Genomic DNA, 18,680 nt, shown 5'->3' on the forward strand with positions numbered 1-18,680 from the left:
ATAAAATCGTAAAAACATGCTCGCCAAGGGATATGGGTAGTTTCTGCAGTATATTTTCAAGGATAGGGGTGGTTTCCGCAGGGATGTTGTAATAACCATATATATTTTTGAAAAGCACTATTGATGAAGCATATGCCCATATGGATCAAAAAGCAAAAAACAAAAAAAAATTTCAACCCCCCCATTTTTATTTTTTTTTTGGCTACAGGGGTTGCACTAGGAAATCGCTTTTAGTGTCCATGCATGTGGATGATAGACATATGCTGTCGGGAAATAAATCGTAGAAAATATAGTCCTCTTCATATTTCTATAAAAAAAAATTTTTTGTAAAAGGTACAGGAAGGGCTACGTTCCGCAAAAACCACAAATTACCCCCTTTAAAGGGGTGAAAAGGGGGTTCCGGAGCGAAATTTTTTCAGAAAAAGTTAGTCTTATAATAAGCACCCCTTGATATAACGAAAAAAAAAAAAATAAATAAAACCGGACTTGTGTCCATTTTGCAAGGTTCAACCTCTGTTTCCTACACTAATTAGGTATGGACTTAAGTCTATTGTGATTCGGTATAGCGATGAACCCACTATTTCAGTTAGTGAACTTTAGTGACTATGGTTCTCATATTAAAAGGCACAAGCTGTAAAGCTCTATCATATGTCGTATATGGACTTGAAATTAATTACCTCGATCCATCTAGATAGAGTGCTAAAAACGTGACATAACGACGTAAGTACAGTGCTAAAATTTTTATAGATGATTCTGGTGGATTTGATTTGCAAAACGGTCAAAAAATGACAGTTGAAAAATACATAATATTTGAACAGTAAAACTTTATATCAAGGTACTAAATACCAATGCATGGAGTAGGATTATGTAAGAATACTTTTCCACCAATGTAATGCAAAATTCAAGATAATGTAAGATGGGGAAGGCAGCGCAAGAGGATGTGGTACAACCATGTAAGACGAATGAATGAGAATAGACTCCCAAAAATTGCCCTAGAAAACAACCCGCCCGGTTCAAGCCCCCGGAAGAACACCTAACAGATGAGGGATAGTTGGCAATCTACCTCCCAGGAAATTAACCAGAGGCAGCTTCAGAATTAAACAGATCGAAAGATCTCCAAGAAGAAGAAGAAGACTTATCCACCAACTACTATAATATAATACTACTATAATACTAAGCCAACAAAAACATGACTGTCGCATTGCAATAGAAAGAGCAGGGAGATTTTCTTAGATGAGTATGAAAAAGGTAAATCACCATTTATTAGTTATGAGCCCCTACTGATGAAATAGTGTGAAATTGGATAAATAGCATTATAATATAATAGGGTGATTACAAACAATTTAGATCAAATACTACTACCAAAGTTTGTACTAGTTAGTTAGTAAGCTAGTACCAAAATTTTGCATATTCATTCATAAACAATGCACTACTTTGGAAATTTAATGAAAGCTCAATTTTGTAAGATATGGTGAATGCGCCGGGCTACTCCGAACCATATAAAGCTGGTACCTATTTAATGTGATTAATGTGATTCCTAAAGGTGGGAATACATATGCGCTCTGCTCGGTGTGCGAGCCGCTCGCGCGCAGCATATTTGTTAGATTAGTACGTGTTTTCAAGTGGCACACAAACGGCTCGCACACGTCGCACCACGATCTAACTTCTGTCGGCTTTTCAACAAATGCTTTGATGGTTCGCAATACGTATTTGGACGGGTTTGCAAGTGGTTTGTTGGTTTTGGGGCGCCTGAGTTGAATATTTGTTAGTAATGGAGTGTTAGGAAGGAAATATCAAACTTATTGATGTTTACCGTGGAAAGTGAAAATAAGATGATGACATTGAATATATTTAAACATGTTAGCTTGCAACCCCCAACTTGTAACCAACTTGCAACCATCTTGCAACAAATTTGCAACCAACTTGCAACCAAATGCAACCAATTTGCAACCAACTTGCAACCAATTTGCAACCAACTTGCAACCAATTTGCAACCAACTTGCAACCAATTTGCAACCAACTTGCAACCAATTTGCAACCAACTTGCAACAAATTTGCAACCAACTTGCAACCAATTTGCAACCAACTTGCAACCAATTTGCAACCAACTTGCAACCAACTTGCAACTCAACTTGCAACCAATCGGAATGAAACCAAACACTTCCGATGAGAATAGGAGAAGCTACTCCCGACGTCGGCCGATTAGACTAAGAGCCGCTATAGGTGAAATTTCTTAATCATTTTAGGCACGATGGGACCCTATAACTTAAATAGTAGAACCTAAAAGAAAACGTTTGAACACTGTGCCGTCACTTTTCAGTGGCACATGCGTCGACAGTGGCGCATCAAACTTTCCACTTCTGGACGGGATAAATAAATTAAAAGTTAACAGAACTTACTAACAGAATTATTTTTTTAATTTTTTTTAAGTTCTACGTGATTAACACATAGGATTCATTGTGATTTTAATCTACCACCCCCTTCCCCCCGCCCCCACCATCAAAAACTTCATTTTTCGTTTTTATTTTTTTTGGTGGGATACAATCAATTTTAAAATTTCAAAAAATTCACACGCATAGTTGAGGCTTTTATAAAACATGCCTATTTTTTATAGACTCATAGGTAGAGTGTACATAACCTCAAAAAATTAAAAGAAAATTTTTTTTTCAAAAAAGCCTATAACTTTTTTTGAGGAATAGCTGCAGGTCTAATTTTTTCTTAATCTTGTGTGTTTTATCAAACACTATATTTTTAATTTTTTTCAGATTTTTCCATAAGTCTCCCCACCTTCAAAAATCCGAAAAACTTTTTTGGGGGGTTTTGGGGGATTTTCCCTATTTTATAGATTTCATAATATATCAAATCAATTTTGTTTTTATAGGTTATATGTAACTTGAAGTAAATGAGTTCTTTAGAATATTTAAAAATCAGAAAAACACGTTCAAACCCCCCAAAACCCCCTTAAAAAACAGTTTTTTGGATTTTTGAAGGTGACTAACGTTACAGAAAAATCTGAAAAAAATTAGAAATATAGTGTTTGATAAAATACACAAGACTAAGAAAAAATTAGATCTGCAGCTATCCCCAAAAAAAAGTTATATACATTTTTTCAAAAAAAAAATTTTTTAAATTTTTTTCAGGTTATGTACATTCAACCTACAGGTCTATAAAAAATAGAAGTGTTTTATAAAAGCCTTAACTATGCGTGTAAATTTTTTGAAATTTTAAAATTGATTGCATCCCACCAAAAAAAAAATAAAATCGAAAAATAAAGTTTTTGATGGTGGGGGCAGGGAGAAGGGGGTGGTGGGTTAAAATTACGATGAATCTTATGTCTTAATCACATAAAACTTAAAAAAATGAAAAAAATTAAATTCTGGTAATGAGGGAGGGTATTTTTTAATTTATGTATCCCGTCCATAAGTGGAAAGTTTGATGCGCCACTGTAGACGCATGTGCCACTGAAAAGTGACGGCACAGTGCTCAAACGTTTTCTTTTAGGTTCTGCTATTTAAGTTATAGGGTCCCGTCGTGCCTAAAATGATTAAGAATTTTCACCTATAGCGGCTCTTAGTCTAGATATCGGATCTGATCTGATCGGAGAAAAACGGATCCAATGTAGGCACCCACATTTATTACTAATTATCTACAATTACTAAATGTTCGTAAGTTTCCTCTGGATCGCGGAAGGTTTGTCAAAATGAAAAAATTTAACGAACATTAACCGCGCCACGAACGCGCGGCGCTCACACGGCGCGGAGTTCGCGGCGCGGATATGTATTTCCGCTTTAATACATTTCCAGTGAAAATGATAAGTCTTTGATAAATAAGTGTTGGCAATACAATTTATTTTTATATGAGTGTCCGCGAAGTTTTTTTTTTAATTTAGCTAATGCCTCGACAACTGATGGCCATGGGCATGGTAGATACGGTGAATTTTTGCAGTTAGGTACCTAGTGTCATGTGTAGTGTGTGTTTTGATAAGTGTCTTGTTACTTTGTAACGTCGACGTCATTGTCTCTGCAAAGAGACGCTAATTGTATCCGAACGTCTGCGGCCCCTCCGGTGAGTACCGATCCCACAAGGACAGAAACTATTTTCATTTATTAATTTTATAATAAACGAAAAATTTCTGACCCTGGTGAGATTCGAACTCACGACCATTCGGACCTTTCGATCTAAAGGTAGGCGCTCTTACCACTGAGCCACAGAGGGGGTTGTCCGCGAAGATTATAACTCCCAAAATATTTATAACGAAAAGATTTAGTTCATAGTAGATGCCGACAAAAACCATTATTTCCCTTTCTGTTTCTGTTTCTGCCGACGAAAACAATTATTTCTGAGAACTTTTTAGTAATTATAATTTTCGTGGACCCACAAACAGAAATTATGTGTTTTGCTGATACTGCTCAAAACTCAAAACTCAGGCAACCCAAAACACGCCCTCATTGGTCGTGACGTCATATCATTATAGTATTTGAAGACTCGCCATTAATTCATTAGGTTTTTCATTCGTTCTGACATTTAGTTTTATAAATATTTTGATAGTTCTTTCCTCCTTTTCTTCACAAAATGTGTCAAACTCCAATCTCAACAAACTGATATATATTATTACAATGACATACGATAAAGTTATTATGAGTTTTTGAGTCGTGAAATTTTAAAAATCTTATTTTTAAACAAAACTGAACATTATTATGTAATAAAAAATATGCCTAATAAAAATTATTTAAAAATAATTAAATCGCGCATATCTACAATAGTTAATATATTATTGTCATATAACAATGTACGTTTCGAAAAAATATTGCCTTCAAATAACGTTACAGACCATCTCTCGGCATTGAATTGCTGGAGGTCAGCAATGAGTGAAGATTGAAGATGGTGCTCGACCAACCAGAAGTGGAACCCTAGGAAGTAATCAAGATTGATTGAAAACCCGCAACCTAACTATTTTCTTATTTCAATATAATCAGGAGATTAATTAAAATTAATTATGGTTATTTTTAATAATTACAACGAACGGTTCTATGTATGAAGCTAACGAGTAATAAAACTTTAAGAGAAAGGTAAATAGTAAGAGAAGCGATCTTAGGATATATTATGAATTATTGATGATATAATTTACGTTGAGTTATAGTGTAGTCATAGCTTAGTTAACAGTACTACGTACTACTAAAAAAGGATTTAGAAAAAGAAAATGTGAACCTTAACTATAGTCTGTTCGCTAAACTCAGACGAAACTTTCTAGATATTTTAGTCGGTAATTTTGCCAATTTTAGTAAAATTGGCAAAAAATAATTACAAAGTAGTTAATAATCACTAAATACACTCGCGATCATAAAAAGCGGGTCACTCGATGAGTTATTCAAGTTAGATTTCTTCGAATTTTCTAAACCTGCTGTCCGATTTGAGTGATTTTTTTAGTATGTTATAGCCTTATTCTTTAACAATATCGTCATAATAATATTGTTGCTAGGCAGGTAAATTATCATTGTATACCGGGTGTAGCAATCATACTGTGTTTATTCCTTAAAGTTCGAAACACCCCGTGGAATATTTTAGCATAGATAAAATATTAAAATTAAAACTCGATTGTAGCCTTAGGCTTTCTTAACATTTTCTTTTTTAATTTATTTGTTTATGTTGGATAATAAAAAAGTTAGGCACCTTAACAACTAACCATATTTTTCATCAACACAGGGTGTTTCTAAATAAGTGCGACAAACTTTAAGGGGCAATTCTGCATGAAAAAATAATGACCGTTTGCTTTATAAACATATGACCGTAAATTCTTCGGTTTCGAGATACGGGATGTTGAATTTTTTCTTACAAACTGACGATTTATTTATTGCTCTAAAACCGGTTGAGATATGCAAATGAAATTTGGTAGATGTTAAGAGGTAGTTATGGCGCATTTTTTGACATACAATTAAGAATTTTATATTATATATACGCCAATGGTGAATATAGAATTATTAATTGTATGTCAAAAAATCCACAATAACTGCCTCTTAAAACCTACCAAATTTCATTTGCATATCTCTATTGGTTTTAGAGCAATAAATAAATCGTCAGTTTGTAAGGAAAATTTTAACATCCCGTATCTCGGAAACGAAGCATTTGCGGACATATGTTTATAAAGCAAACTGTCATTATTTTTCATACAGAATTACCCCTTAAAGTTTTTCGCACTTATTTAGAAACACCCTGTATTGATGAAGAACATGGCTAGTTATTAACGTGCTTAACTTTTTTTATTATCCAACATAAACAAATAAATCAAAAAAGAAAATGTTAAGAGAGCCTAAGGCTACAATTTAGTTTTAATTTCAATACATATTTTATCTATGCTAAAACATTCCACAGGGTGTTCCGAACTTTTAGGAATAAACACAGTATGATTGTTACACCCGGTATACAATGACAATTTACCGGTCTAGCAACAATATTATTATAGCGATATTGCTAAAGAATGAGGCTATACCATACTAAAAAATCACTCAAATCGGACAACAGATTTAGAAAATTCGAGACATCTAACTTGAATAACTCATCGAGTGACCCGCTTCTTATGATCGCGAGTGTAGGTAGTAATTTTGCAAATTTTTGCAAAATTGGCAAAAAACAAAAAAATTATCGACTAAAATATCTAGCCAGTTGCGTCTGAGTTTAGCGAACCGACTATATTATTAATGTCCGAATGGTATATTATTTGACAAATAATGACATTATTTCGAAGTCTGTTAAGTACTGAAACATAATCGACAATAGGCTACCCCAGCTAAGCGTTAAGAATGTGGCGTTAACGCCCTAGCAGTGGTCGGAAAACTTATTAGCCAAAGAGCCAAATATGAACATTACAACAATTTAAAAAAAAAAATTAGGAGCCAAATCAGCTTGTTCAGTAAAAGTTTATTACACTAAATACGTAGTATGCCGTATTATGGCTAAATACGTATAAATACGTAATAAAACTAAAGGCTCCATCCAGGCGGTTAAGATAGTAAAAAATTTCATCAACGATATTTCAAAAATAAAAATACCATGTTCTACGTGAAATAGTGTTCGACCAAAAAAATTTTAGACCCCCTAGCCCCACCAGTAACCCCCCCAAAACTTAAATAGTTATTTTCCTAACTAGTGCGGAAAGTGATACCTTCACGCACGAGACTGCCGTTGACCCGAACGACGCGATAGCGGAGTTCGGGCAAGTAGTTGAGTTCGGGGAAGACATTTTCCGCATGAGTTAGGAACAATATTTTTTCTAGGGCTGTACGTTTGGAAAAAAGCCCCAAAAATAGAGTTTTATCAATTTTTATTTAGAAGTGAAAATACACAAATTAATTCTTTGACAAGGTTGTCAAAACCAAACTTTCAATATAATGGGTTACCACGACGACGATATTGGTTTCCATGACGACGATTCAAAACCATTGTAATTTTCTATTGATCTGACTTTTAAATATTATGTCAAAATAATTTTATTTCATCGAATTATCGTGCTAATTTCATGGTACTTTACTTTCCCGCACGCCGTGCGGGAAAATTTACGGGCATCTTTCGGAAACGAAATGCGTGCGTGAAAGTGGCTCTTTAAGCACGGCCGTAGAAAAACGTGATTTTTCATTTTTGGCGATATCTTTGGTTCTAATCATCGTATAAGCTTCTATTTTTTGTGTGTTATACGGTTATTTCTTACATGTTATTTTTTACAAAATTTTTGGCGCAAAATTCAATTTTTTTTTGAAATTTTGATATATAGTACCGAAAAGAGAAAGAACAGCAAACGCTTTTTCAGCTTTTCAGCTGATCGTACGAATCAGGAATACTATTCCAAGCGTTGAAAATGATCATGTCTTCTTTGCCCAGGTCATTCAAAGCGGACCACCTATTGTGTTGTGAACGAAGATCACATTTTTTCTTCTCCAATATTTTAAATTCAACACACAGACGTTAAAATTTAGAGCGCCATACTTCCTTGTTTTTTAAATCCAGTAATTGTATTTCAATGCTACCAATGTCATTAAGAGGATTGGGTTCTACTGTAAGATGTAATTTTTTTCCTACCCAATTTTTTTGGACACGCGCCAACTCGTAACTTTTAATGGCAAGAATTTTCAAATCAAAATGTACACCGGCCAATTCGTAACTTTTCTATTACCTAACCTGCCAACTCCAAACTTTCTTCAGGTGAATTCGAAACCATTAATTAAATCTAGTACCTTAAATATAAACCGAATGTTTCTTGGTTTGCTTAAAAACATTATATTGTATTATATGTACCTATAAAAAATAGCAAAAATTGAAATATCTTAATAAAATAATTGAAACAATATTATAGTGTTTCATTAACACGTGTTATAAATATAATTTCCATCAAGTATAGCTCTACACGAGCTTGGTTTTTATCAAGTAATTGTAAATTCAATATTAAGATGTTTAGCAATGATAAATTATTTAAATGCATCTGATAATTTAAAAGCAAAGAGATTTTCAATATGTTTATTTCAAGTCTAAAAGATTATACCTTTATTTAGTTACGAATTCACCGGTAGTTGATTGGTTACCGAAAAATTACCTGAAGGCCAGAGTTACCAATTGGCCTGTAATTAGGATGGGGGATTAAAATAGTTACGAATTCACCGGGACCCATTTTTGAAGTTATACTTCTTTACCGGCGATAGAGGGTGATTTTTTTATATGTTAAAACCTATCAGCCCGGCGCATGCGCATTATAACTTTGTTCTGATTGGATGTTCAAATGACATGTCAAAAATTATCCGATATGGCAGCTGTGGTTTGGAGGTAAAGGTAAACAAATGTATAATATATTAGTTTTATTGTTGTGAGGACAGAAACAAAAAAGTTTATAATATTGTAGTGACTTTTAAATAGTTTTTAAAAGCAACAGGTACGTAATAATTGTTAATGTATCATGGGTATAAACCTACCTATTTGATCTGCCAAAATACATAGTATGTAATACTTTTATTTATATAATTTGATTTCCATCAAAATTTCTATCAATATTCACCTAATATATTGTTTTTTTACTGTATGTTTTGTTGTATTTTTTCAATTCTAAATCATTTCAATTCAAAATTAAAATAATTTGATCAATTTTCAAAATATCAAAATATCACAAGTTTAATCCGTTTAGTTAGTCGATCTTCGTAAATAATGACACATAGTGTCCGTGGCTAAGCGGAGAAGGCGAATGAATTCCAATACCAACCGCTCTTATCAGCGCTGGTTCGAGTCCCAATAGAAACTTTCTTTTTTGTTTTTTTTAATACATTTTACGATTGTAAGTATATTTATTATATAATTGTATTTTCAGAAAATACGTATTTAGTTAAAAAAATTTTCGACAATTAATGTTCAGACATCATTTGTGGCTTGTTTAATGTGTTTGTGTGTGTTTTATTCTTTTATTATTTTAATTTTTGGCACTGTTCTAATAAAAATGTTTGAGAAGTAGTAAGTATAAATTAGTTTAATATTTAAACAAAATATAAATAAAAAGTATATTAATTTCGTTTAAATCATTTAATAGAAGTATAACTTCTTACGTGCGTACAAAGTACACACACATTCTTTTTTTTTAAATGAAAATATCATTACGCTTTTCGTGGATATTTGTGCCAGAGCCGCACTTAAGGAGTCAAAGAGCCACATGCGGCTCTGGAGCCGCACTTTGCCGACCACTACCCTGGGGCGTTATTTTGAAAAATAACGCCCTTGGGCATTAAATTTAAATAACGACTTAGATACTGCCAAGTTGACAAACATCAACCTAAGTAAAACTATGGTTATCACAATTACGTTACTACTGTTACTGGTAAATGTAATCGCGTTGTGTTTACACTTTAATATTGATTAGTAAAGAGTTTTCTTATTCTTTTTATTTTATTGTGAAAATTCGCAAAAAGCATACTTCACGAACTGTTTCATAAATAACTATTAACAGTATTTTGTACATGTCATGTCAACTAAATATTTATTTTGCTAACCTGAATATAATATATTCATTATTATGTATACAAGTATATTATACTTGTATATATACACATTGAATTTTACAATTAAGTTTTAGACATCTGAATAATTTTGCCTTCCTTCCCCTTCCCTTAATAACAAATATTTTTCTATCAAACAAACACTAAACATAAAAAAAATCCGAAAATTAGCGTGTATTAAAAATACAGTCACTGCCCACATTAAATAATGACGTCACTGGTTTGATGAAGTTTAACTCGCGTGTACCTAACCTTTTTATTTGCGTACTAGTTAGCGTGTACCTACACACAGCGTTTTTCTTAACGTTTATCCCAGCTGTTTTTTATACAATGAGGACGTTTAGGTTGGAATACATTCATTTTCTCGAGATTGGAGATAAATCCTGAAACATGTCGATTTTTATTTTTGAATTATGATTTTTTTGAATGTATATCATACTAGTGACGTCATCAATTTGGGCGTGATGACGTAATCGATGATTTTTTAAAATGAGAATAGGAGTAGTGTGCTAGCTCGTTTGAAAGGCTATTTCATTTTCTATTCAGTAATATAAACATTAATATAATTATTTATAGAAGGTGTCCAAAAAAATTTTTTTGTCCCAGAAAATGGGTAAAAATGTTTATTTCACAAATAAACATTTCTTTTCGCTTAAATTCAGTGTTAAAACTGCTAAGAGACAGATGGGTGGCAGCTTTAACATTGAATTTAAGCGAAAAACAATATTTATTTGTCAAATAAACATTTCTTTCTGTTTTCTGACAGCACTAAAATGTATTTTGAATCAAATGAATAACATACATTCTTCTTTTTGTCTCAGTTAATTTAATTAAAAATTTTTTTTTGGACACTGCATAAATTAATATATTAACGTTGTTCTGAAGCTGTTTCCTTGTGGCATTTTTATAATTAAGTATTTTCTATGAGAAATAAGCCACAATTTTACTAAAAAATGAATTTATTAACGTTTCGAAGCCCAAATTGGGTTTCGTTGTCACAATACAAATTACTATTAAAATAAACAAAAATGTTGTTGCTAAGTAAAAAAATTCTTCTAATAATTTATTTAATATGACTCATTTATATTGGCAATTCAGACGTATATTATACATTTTAAAGTAAAAAGAAGACTTTAAAATGATATCGCCAATATTTATGAGTTGCGTTCCTGGGACGACTTTACTAAAAGATAGTTCATTCGATTACATGAAATCAATCCCAACTCAAGAATATCCGTCGCAAAAAAATCATAGCATGTGATCTGTCTTTAAAAAGACAACCAAATGCAACGATGACAGTAGCATTTTATACGTTAACGTTTATATTACTGAATAGGGAAAAAATAACCTTTGAAATAAGCTATCACACGACCCCTATTCTAATTTAAAAAAAATCATTGATAACGTGATCACGCCCAGATGGATAACGTCACTAGTATGATATATATGCTAAAAAGCATCATTTAAAAAATTGTCTTGTTTCGGGATTTTTCTCCAAAATGAATTTATTCCAACCTAAATGTCCTCACTGTATATATGTAAGGTTTTCTACTTGAGATTTGCTCCCCATGTAAATACTTGCGTATTCTTCCCGGTTGTTGTAAATATTTTATTTTTTTTTTGTTAGTTGGCATGTATGTATATGTGGCTTTTATGTAGCGTACACTACTGACATTCTCCTACTCACCATTTATTTTTACTATATCCTTATTATACAGGGTGTAACAAAAATGCAGGTAATAAATTAAATCACATATTCTGGGACTAAAAATAGTTCGATTGAACCTAACCTACCTTAGCATAAATGTGCACATAAAAAAAGTTACAGCCTTTTGAAGTTACAAAATGAAAATTGATTTTTTTCAATATATCCAAATTATTAGAAACTTTTTATTGAAAATTAAAATGTGGCATTCTTGTGGTAAAGACATCTCAAAAAAATAATAACAGTGAAATTTGTATACCCCATAAACATTGTATGTAAATAATTGATGGATTCGACAGAAACACGTTCGGCAGAAACAATTCGATAGAAAACAAACGTTTTCAGTGATTTATTGTTAGATTTTATGTAAACACAAACATATTGTAAACCCCCCAAACTTTTTTGTACGTTCCAATTAAATTATTACTGCGGTACCATTAGTTAAACACGTTGTTTTTAAAACTTTTTGCCTCTCAGTATTTTTTCGATAAGCCAGTTTTTATCGAGATGCGGCTTCTTTTTTAATATGTTTACATAAAATTTTTATAGGGGTTTTGTTCCCTTAAACGCCCCAAATGTTTGTTTACATTCCAATTAAATTATTACTGCGGCACCATTAGTTAAACACAATGTTTTTAAAACTTTTTTGCTTCTTTGTATTTTTTAGATAAACGTTTTTTATCGAGATATTAATATGTTTCAAAATACATAAGTAAAAAATGTAAATTCACAATAAATTTTAATATTATTCCATGGTCTCTATAATCTTACTTACCACGTAAAAAATTGTGTTGGATTTTAAGAATGTTCAAAATATCTCGATAAAAACTTTATCGAAAAATTACAAAGAGACAAAAAAGTTTTAAAAATATTTTGTTTAACTAATGGTACCATAATAAATTTAACTGGAACGTACACAAATATTTGGGGGGATTTAAGGGAACAAAACTCCCATAAAATTTTTATGGGGTGTACAAATTTCAACTTTTATTTTTTTTTAAGATGTTTCTGTCATAAGAATGCGACATGTCCATTTTCAATAAAAAATCTTTAATAATCTATTTTTAATGGGAAATAAGCCACAATTTTACCAAAAAAAAAAATGATTTTATTAACGTTTCGAAGCGAAACGTTAATAAAATTTTGTGAATGCGAACAATTTTATTTAGGTGAAACATCAAGACCATAGAACGTTAGAATAAGTGAACATTAGTCTTATATTAAAAATAGAGAATTTGATAGATCTCAAATATGTCAACACACATGGGATAATGAACATAGAGTTCAGTGGAGAGATTCAAGTATAGTCCTGAAAGAATCAGATAGTAAAAAGAGAAAAATCAAAGAAGCGGCTCTAATTATGCTAAATGAAACCAATTGTGTCGCAAATTCCTCGGTAGAATGCAGTAGGATGTGGTTACCCATCCTGAAAGAGGAAGTCAATAGAAAGAAAATACCACGATTAGTAAGTCAATAACATATCGAGTTAGTACAAATTTTATATTTTAGTATTACTTATTGTATATCTATATATTATTAACATTATTTATAATTGAAACATATTAAAGTTAGAATTTGGTATTAGTTTTTTGAAAGTAAATTAAATGTAAGACCAAATACTTACGATGTCGGGATAGTATCACGAGGTTTTTTCCTGGTTTTCCCTCGTGATTTACTATGGAATCTCTAACGCGAGAATTTTACTGTCATCGTTGCATTTGGTTGTCTTTTTAAAGACAGATCACATGCTATGATTTTTTTGTGACGGATATTCTTGAGTTGGGATTGATTTCATGTAATCGAATGAACTATCTTTTAGTAAAGTCGTCCCAGGAACGCATAAATATTGGCGATATCATTTTAAAGTCTTCTACTTTAAAATGTATAATATACGTCTGAATTGCCAATATAAATGAGTCAGATTAAATAAATTATTAGAAGAATTTTTTTACTTAGCAACAACATTTTTGTTTATTTTAGTAGTATTTTGTAGTTTGACAACGAAACCCGATTTGGGCTTCGACACGTTAATAAAATCATTTTTTTGTTAAAAGTGTGGCTTATTTCCCATTAAAAATAGTTTATTATAAAAATGCCACAAGGAAATAGCTTCAGAACAACATTAAAATCTTTTTTCAATATATTGGAAAAATCGATTTTTATTGTGGAACTTCAAGGGGCTATAACTTTTTTTATGTGCACATTTGTACTAAGGTAAGTTAGGTTCAATCAAACTTTTTTTGGTCACAGAATATGTGACTTAATTTTTGACCTGTAATTTTGTTACGCCCTGTATATTTATAATGTATCCTTATTATTGTTTCTAAGATAAAATCTGTGTCAACCAACTTTTCAAAATCTCTACATAATATTCAATTGCTTTCAGAATTTAAAATTCCAACTTACCAGATTCTAAAAATGACTAGGGCGAACTCACCTGAAAAAAAAGGAAAGGTTTATTAGTATACGATTTGTCAACTACAATTTTTATTATTTTTCCAAAAAATAAAAGTAATTAATTGACTATATTAATTTGATGTAAAAAATATTTGTTTGTCTTCTATATAATACAATCATTTTTATAGCGGACATGCGGTTTTGAATTGGAAATTGTCGAGTGAATGGCTGATTGCAGAAACTTTTAGGCCGTAATACCCAAAAGACCTCCAAAATCAATAAAATTATTTATAGATAATGTCAACCCCTCAAGCTGGGATCCCACGGAACGTGTAGCGGCACCTTTTTCAAATATATAATAGTGAAAAGAAAAGAGAGCACGGTTGACACGCCACGTTACTGTGAAATTAATAAATATTTACTTTTTGTTAAATTCACTCCACCTACCCCAAAATGTAGTCGTATGGAGCGTGTCCCATCAAGTATAGAGGATTTAGTTTAGTCTCTTGTACGCCACCAGTGTTGGCGGTAGAAATGTTGGCAGTAGAAATGTTGGCAGTAAGTTGGTTAACACTTTAACGCCATCATTTGAAAAACTTTATGCCCACCCATGACGGGCACGGCTCGAGGAGGGATTTTTTTGTCACCCTGAGCAAGATCGGCGACCGGCACTGGGCAACTGCCCGGTTCGCCTGTCCTTGACCCATGAGGTACACACTGAAATGAACAGGGATAAGTTTTGTGCCCATCAGTGGCCACATGGGTTGGACCGAACATTTACCATGCCCGTGGGTGGTGCACATGGGAGCTAAAGTGTTATTCATACAATGATAAAAAATCCAACACAACATCGTTAGACCACTCCATAGTAAAATTACCACGGCACTGACTGTATCAGCCCCTAGCCATATCGGAAGGATTGGAGGGGTAAGCACTTGCTGTATCTTGCTGGTAAGTATCAGCTTCTAACTTACTTTCGAATGGATTCGAAAAAAATGAATACATTTAAAACACATTGAACATTTTGACAGGCGACATTTTGCGCCTATGCCATTAAGAGGTTTGTTATAAAGGGCCAAGTTTATGGAAATCTAGGTTGTAGTTCAACGAACTTAGCTTTTAAAGAAAAAAACTTATGTTTTGCCTCCTTAACAATTAAAAAAAAATGCAAATGAATTTTTTAGGAATATATATGAGAAATTGCATGGGGTAGGTATTTAAAAAGGAGTTTAAAATTATTCTACAAATATATGTTTATGGGGACATCCATAAACTACGTCGTTGACTAGAGGGAGGGGGGGCTTGCTTATTTCGACGAAATACGACAGGGGGGTGGGGGGTATGAGTGCACATTCGACGTCGTTTAATATATTGGTATATTTAAATTTGTCGCTATTGCCTCTATAAATATAATTTTTTACTAGTTTTTACCAGCATTAAAGTATCAGATATTCATATAAAAACGTATAGTTTTTGAAATGAAATTGAAAATAAAACAAAACGTTTACGAATAAATACACCTTTGTTAAAATTAAAAAGAATTCTCTTATAGATACTTTTATCGCATACATTTCGTTTTTATCAGTTACAGCCTTAAAATAATATTAGGTAGCACTTTTGTACAGGACAACAAACAATAAGACATTGTTCTTTGAGTTTAAACAAGCGATTCTATATATTTTACACAGAACAACGTCTAGAAGCAAACAATATTAAATTGTTAGTTCATTTATGTGCTGCATACTGTGTGTGAAAAAATAGTTCTGAAAGAATGAATGGAAATAAAATATTGTGTTCTATTTAGTTAGTAAGTCGTATTTATACTTCGAGAAGATTTATACGCAAAATCTTGGTCCAATGCTATTTAAATGCATTAATTTTTTTTTCGAATACTTAGAAAACTAATAAAAAATTTTTGAAAAATTTAAACGCAGATTGAGAGATTACATTATTACCGAGGGCCAAAAGTTTCTGAAAACATCTATAATGTTTATTTTAATAAGTTACAGGGATAAAAAAAGAGAATATTTAGTCTGATTTTTAAGTTCAAAAATTTCATTCAAAAGAAACCTTTTGTTTATTCTAAGGGACTTTCAGCCCTAGGTAATAATGTAATCTTTCATTCTGCGTTTATATTTTTCAAATATATTTATTAGTTTTCTCAGGATTCGAAAAAAGAATGCATCATTGGACCAATATTTTGCGCCTACCCCCTTAATTGTTCTTGTTATGATACATTCGTAAATAAAGTTTCAAGGTTGATTAAAAAAAGCAGAAATAACATTGAATTTTTTTTAATCACTGAAAGGGGGGTCGTGAACTGCAATGACGACGTCGACATGGGGGGGGGGGGTTCGTCTGTAAACGACGAATTACGACGGAGGGGGGAGGGTATTAAAAAGTCCAAATTTTTTACGACGTAGTTTATGGACGCCCCCTATAAACATTTTTCAAAAATTCTTATTAGAGATTTTATTAAAGTTTTTCTGGTTTATACATCAACACATTTTACCAACTTAATAAATTAATCTTTAATAGCCAACAAACATAATTTAATTTTTATAGTAATTCCGATGGACTAAGCGTGAACTTGAGATTTTTTGCGGATAGGAAACGCGGAATGCAGAGAATGTAAAATTACAGTAAGTGACACAGATGTTAGAAAGGTTAGTATCTTCGATATCTTCGTTCAGTCATAATAACAAAGTGAGAAGAGACCGCGGACAAAACACAGCTTGCCAAGGACGTTTATTCTAAGGTAAGCGGGGCAGGGTCGGACTTTCATTAAAACAGAATCGGCTATAATAAAATACTAGTTATACTTTCTTCTTCAAGTGTCCTACTTCGTTTCGAACGTTGTATTTGATTACAAAAAGACTTATTTGATAATTTTCACATCTCGTAATGTGTTCCGGGTTAAGTAATTTCCGATTTGTAACAGTTTATTTCTTTGTTTGTTTGGGTGCAAAAGATTACATATAATTCTACTAACTTGACTCACAGCTCTGGCGAATCTGAATGTTGTATATATCGATTCTGCGTTACTTCTTTATCAACGTACAACGCACCGCTTTGTTGCCTTTGAAGCCACCACGACGATTAACTGGTATAGTTATTGCAGATAAGTGTTTATCTCAGTTTCGCTAAAAACAACTCTACAAAACTAGGAGGTCCGAGTAGCATCATGTAAATAGATTCCTAATAGATATATTCGAAGGAAAATTCGGTAGGATCAAATAAAATAGAGGGCGTCAATATAGTGGTCAATGGATATTTGGTGGATAAGAGCGAAACATTGGAAACTTTTTCGTTATTTCCGTCGAAAGGAGGGATGCCGATACTTTGCTCGGAATAATTCACGAATGGATTCTTCATGGGACAAACATTTATAGTGCTTGTTGGAAATCTTATAATTGTTTGGCCCATGATAGATTTAAATACCAAACTGTAAATCATTCAAAGTGGTTTGTCGACCCTTACACTGGGACTCACACCCATACTATTCAGAGGTTGTGGCGGTAAGTTTCTCAGTTCAATTCCTAAATATAGCCTCCAACAAGACCATTTTGTAGGATATCTTGCCGAGTTTTACTTCAAAATGAGATTTTCTGATTGCTTGAATAAGGCTTAAAAATGTGCTCGAAAATGCTTAAATCATTATCGCAAAAGTGAAGCTTGCGAATTTGGGACCAACAGACAGGTAGAGTAAAATTAGTGAAATATTAAGTAGTAGTAAAATATTGGGAAGTATTCTTAGTAATAATCGGAGTGTTACGTTCTAATATACATACAATCTATATTTCTGGACTGCAATTACCTTTATTATTCAATATTTTTCTTACTAGTACTCACCCATACAAGTGTAACATTTTTGGGCTAAGGCCACACGAGCGATAATTTACTGCGCCCTAAGAGCAGTAAACCTGACGAGGCATTGGTTGACTAACTCCTATTTCATCTACAATTGGTGGAGGAATTAGTCAACCAATGGGTTTACTGCTCTTACGGCGCCGTAAATTATCGCCCGTGTGGTCTTTCGCTTAATATTGTATACATTTTCGTTTCATACTCATACAGTCATACATAAAATTAATGTTGCATATGAATGAGAAATGTTATTTAGAATTTTGAATAATATTTAATTGAAATATTGATTGAAATGTTTTTATTGCTATATGTCAAAATAATAAAAAGATAACGATTGAATGGATATGATGTCATCAAATATTTAATTTATAAAAAGCGCTAATAGTAATATCAGAATTCATCATTTCATTTTCTTAAAAAACCGCCTATTCAAGGAAATCTTTCGGAATACTTTATGGAAGTCAACAACTGTGGAATACAAATTGACGAATCAACGAACATAGGCATGTACCTCATTTACAAAGTGCGGCACTGGAAGTAGGACAAAATACTTTGTTCGTCTATTCTCTTCGAAATTATTTCCTCTCTCGACTTCTTTTATAAGAAAATCATGTAAAGAGCACGTTGTCGGTATATTCTCACTTTATGCCAAGGAAAGACTATCGCTATAGGGGTTTAACATTGATGGA

The 18,680-nt window shown here is 32.4% G+C and overlaps 1 protein-coding gene across 5 annotated transcripts in view; it reads right to left on the bottom strand.

Moving 5' to 3' along the window:
- LOC114334579 (protein alan shepard) overlaps nt 1–18,680 on the bottom strand; it is a 531,107-nt gene that overhangs the window by 244,968 nt on the left and 267,459 nt on the right. The window lies entirely within an intron of this gene.

Source organism: Diabrotica virgifera, chromosome 3 (genome assembly GCF_917563875.1).
Source record: "Diabrotica virgifera virgifera chromosome 3, PGI_DIABVI_V3a".
Taxonomy (NCBI): domain Eukaryota; kingdom Metazoa; phylum Arthropoda; class Insecta; order Coleoptera; family Chrysomelidae; genus Diabrotica; species Diabrotica virgifera.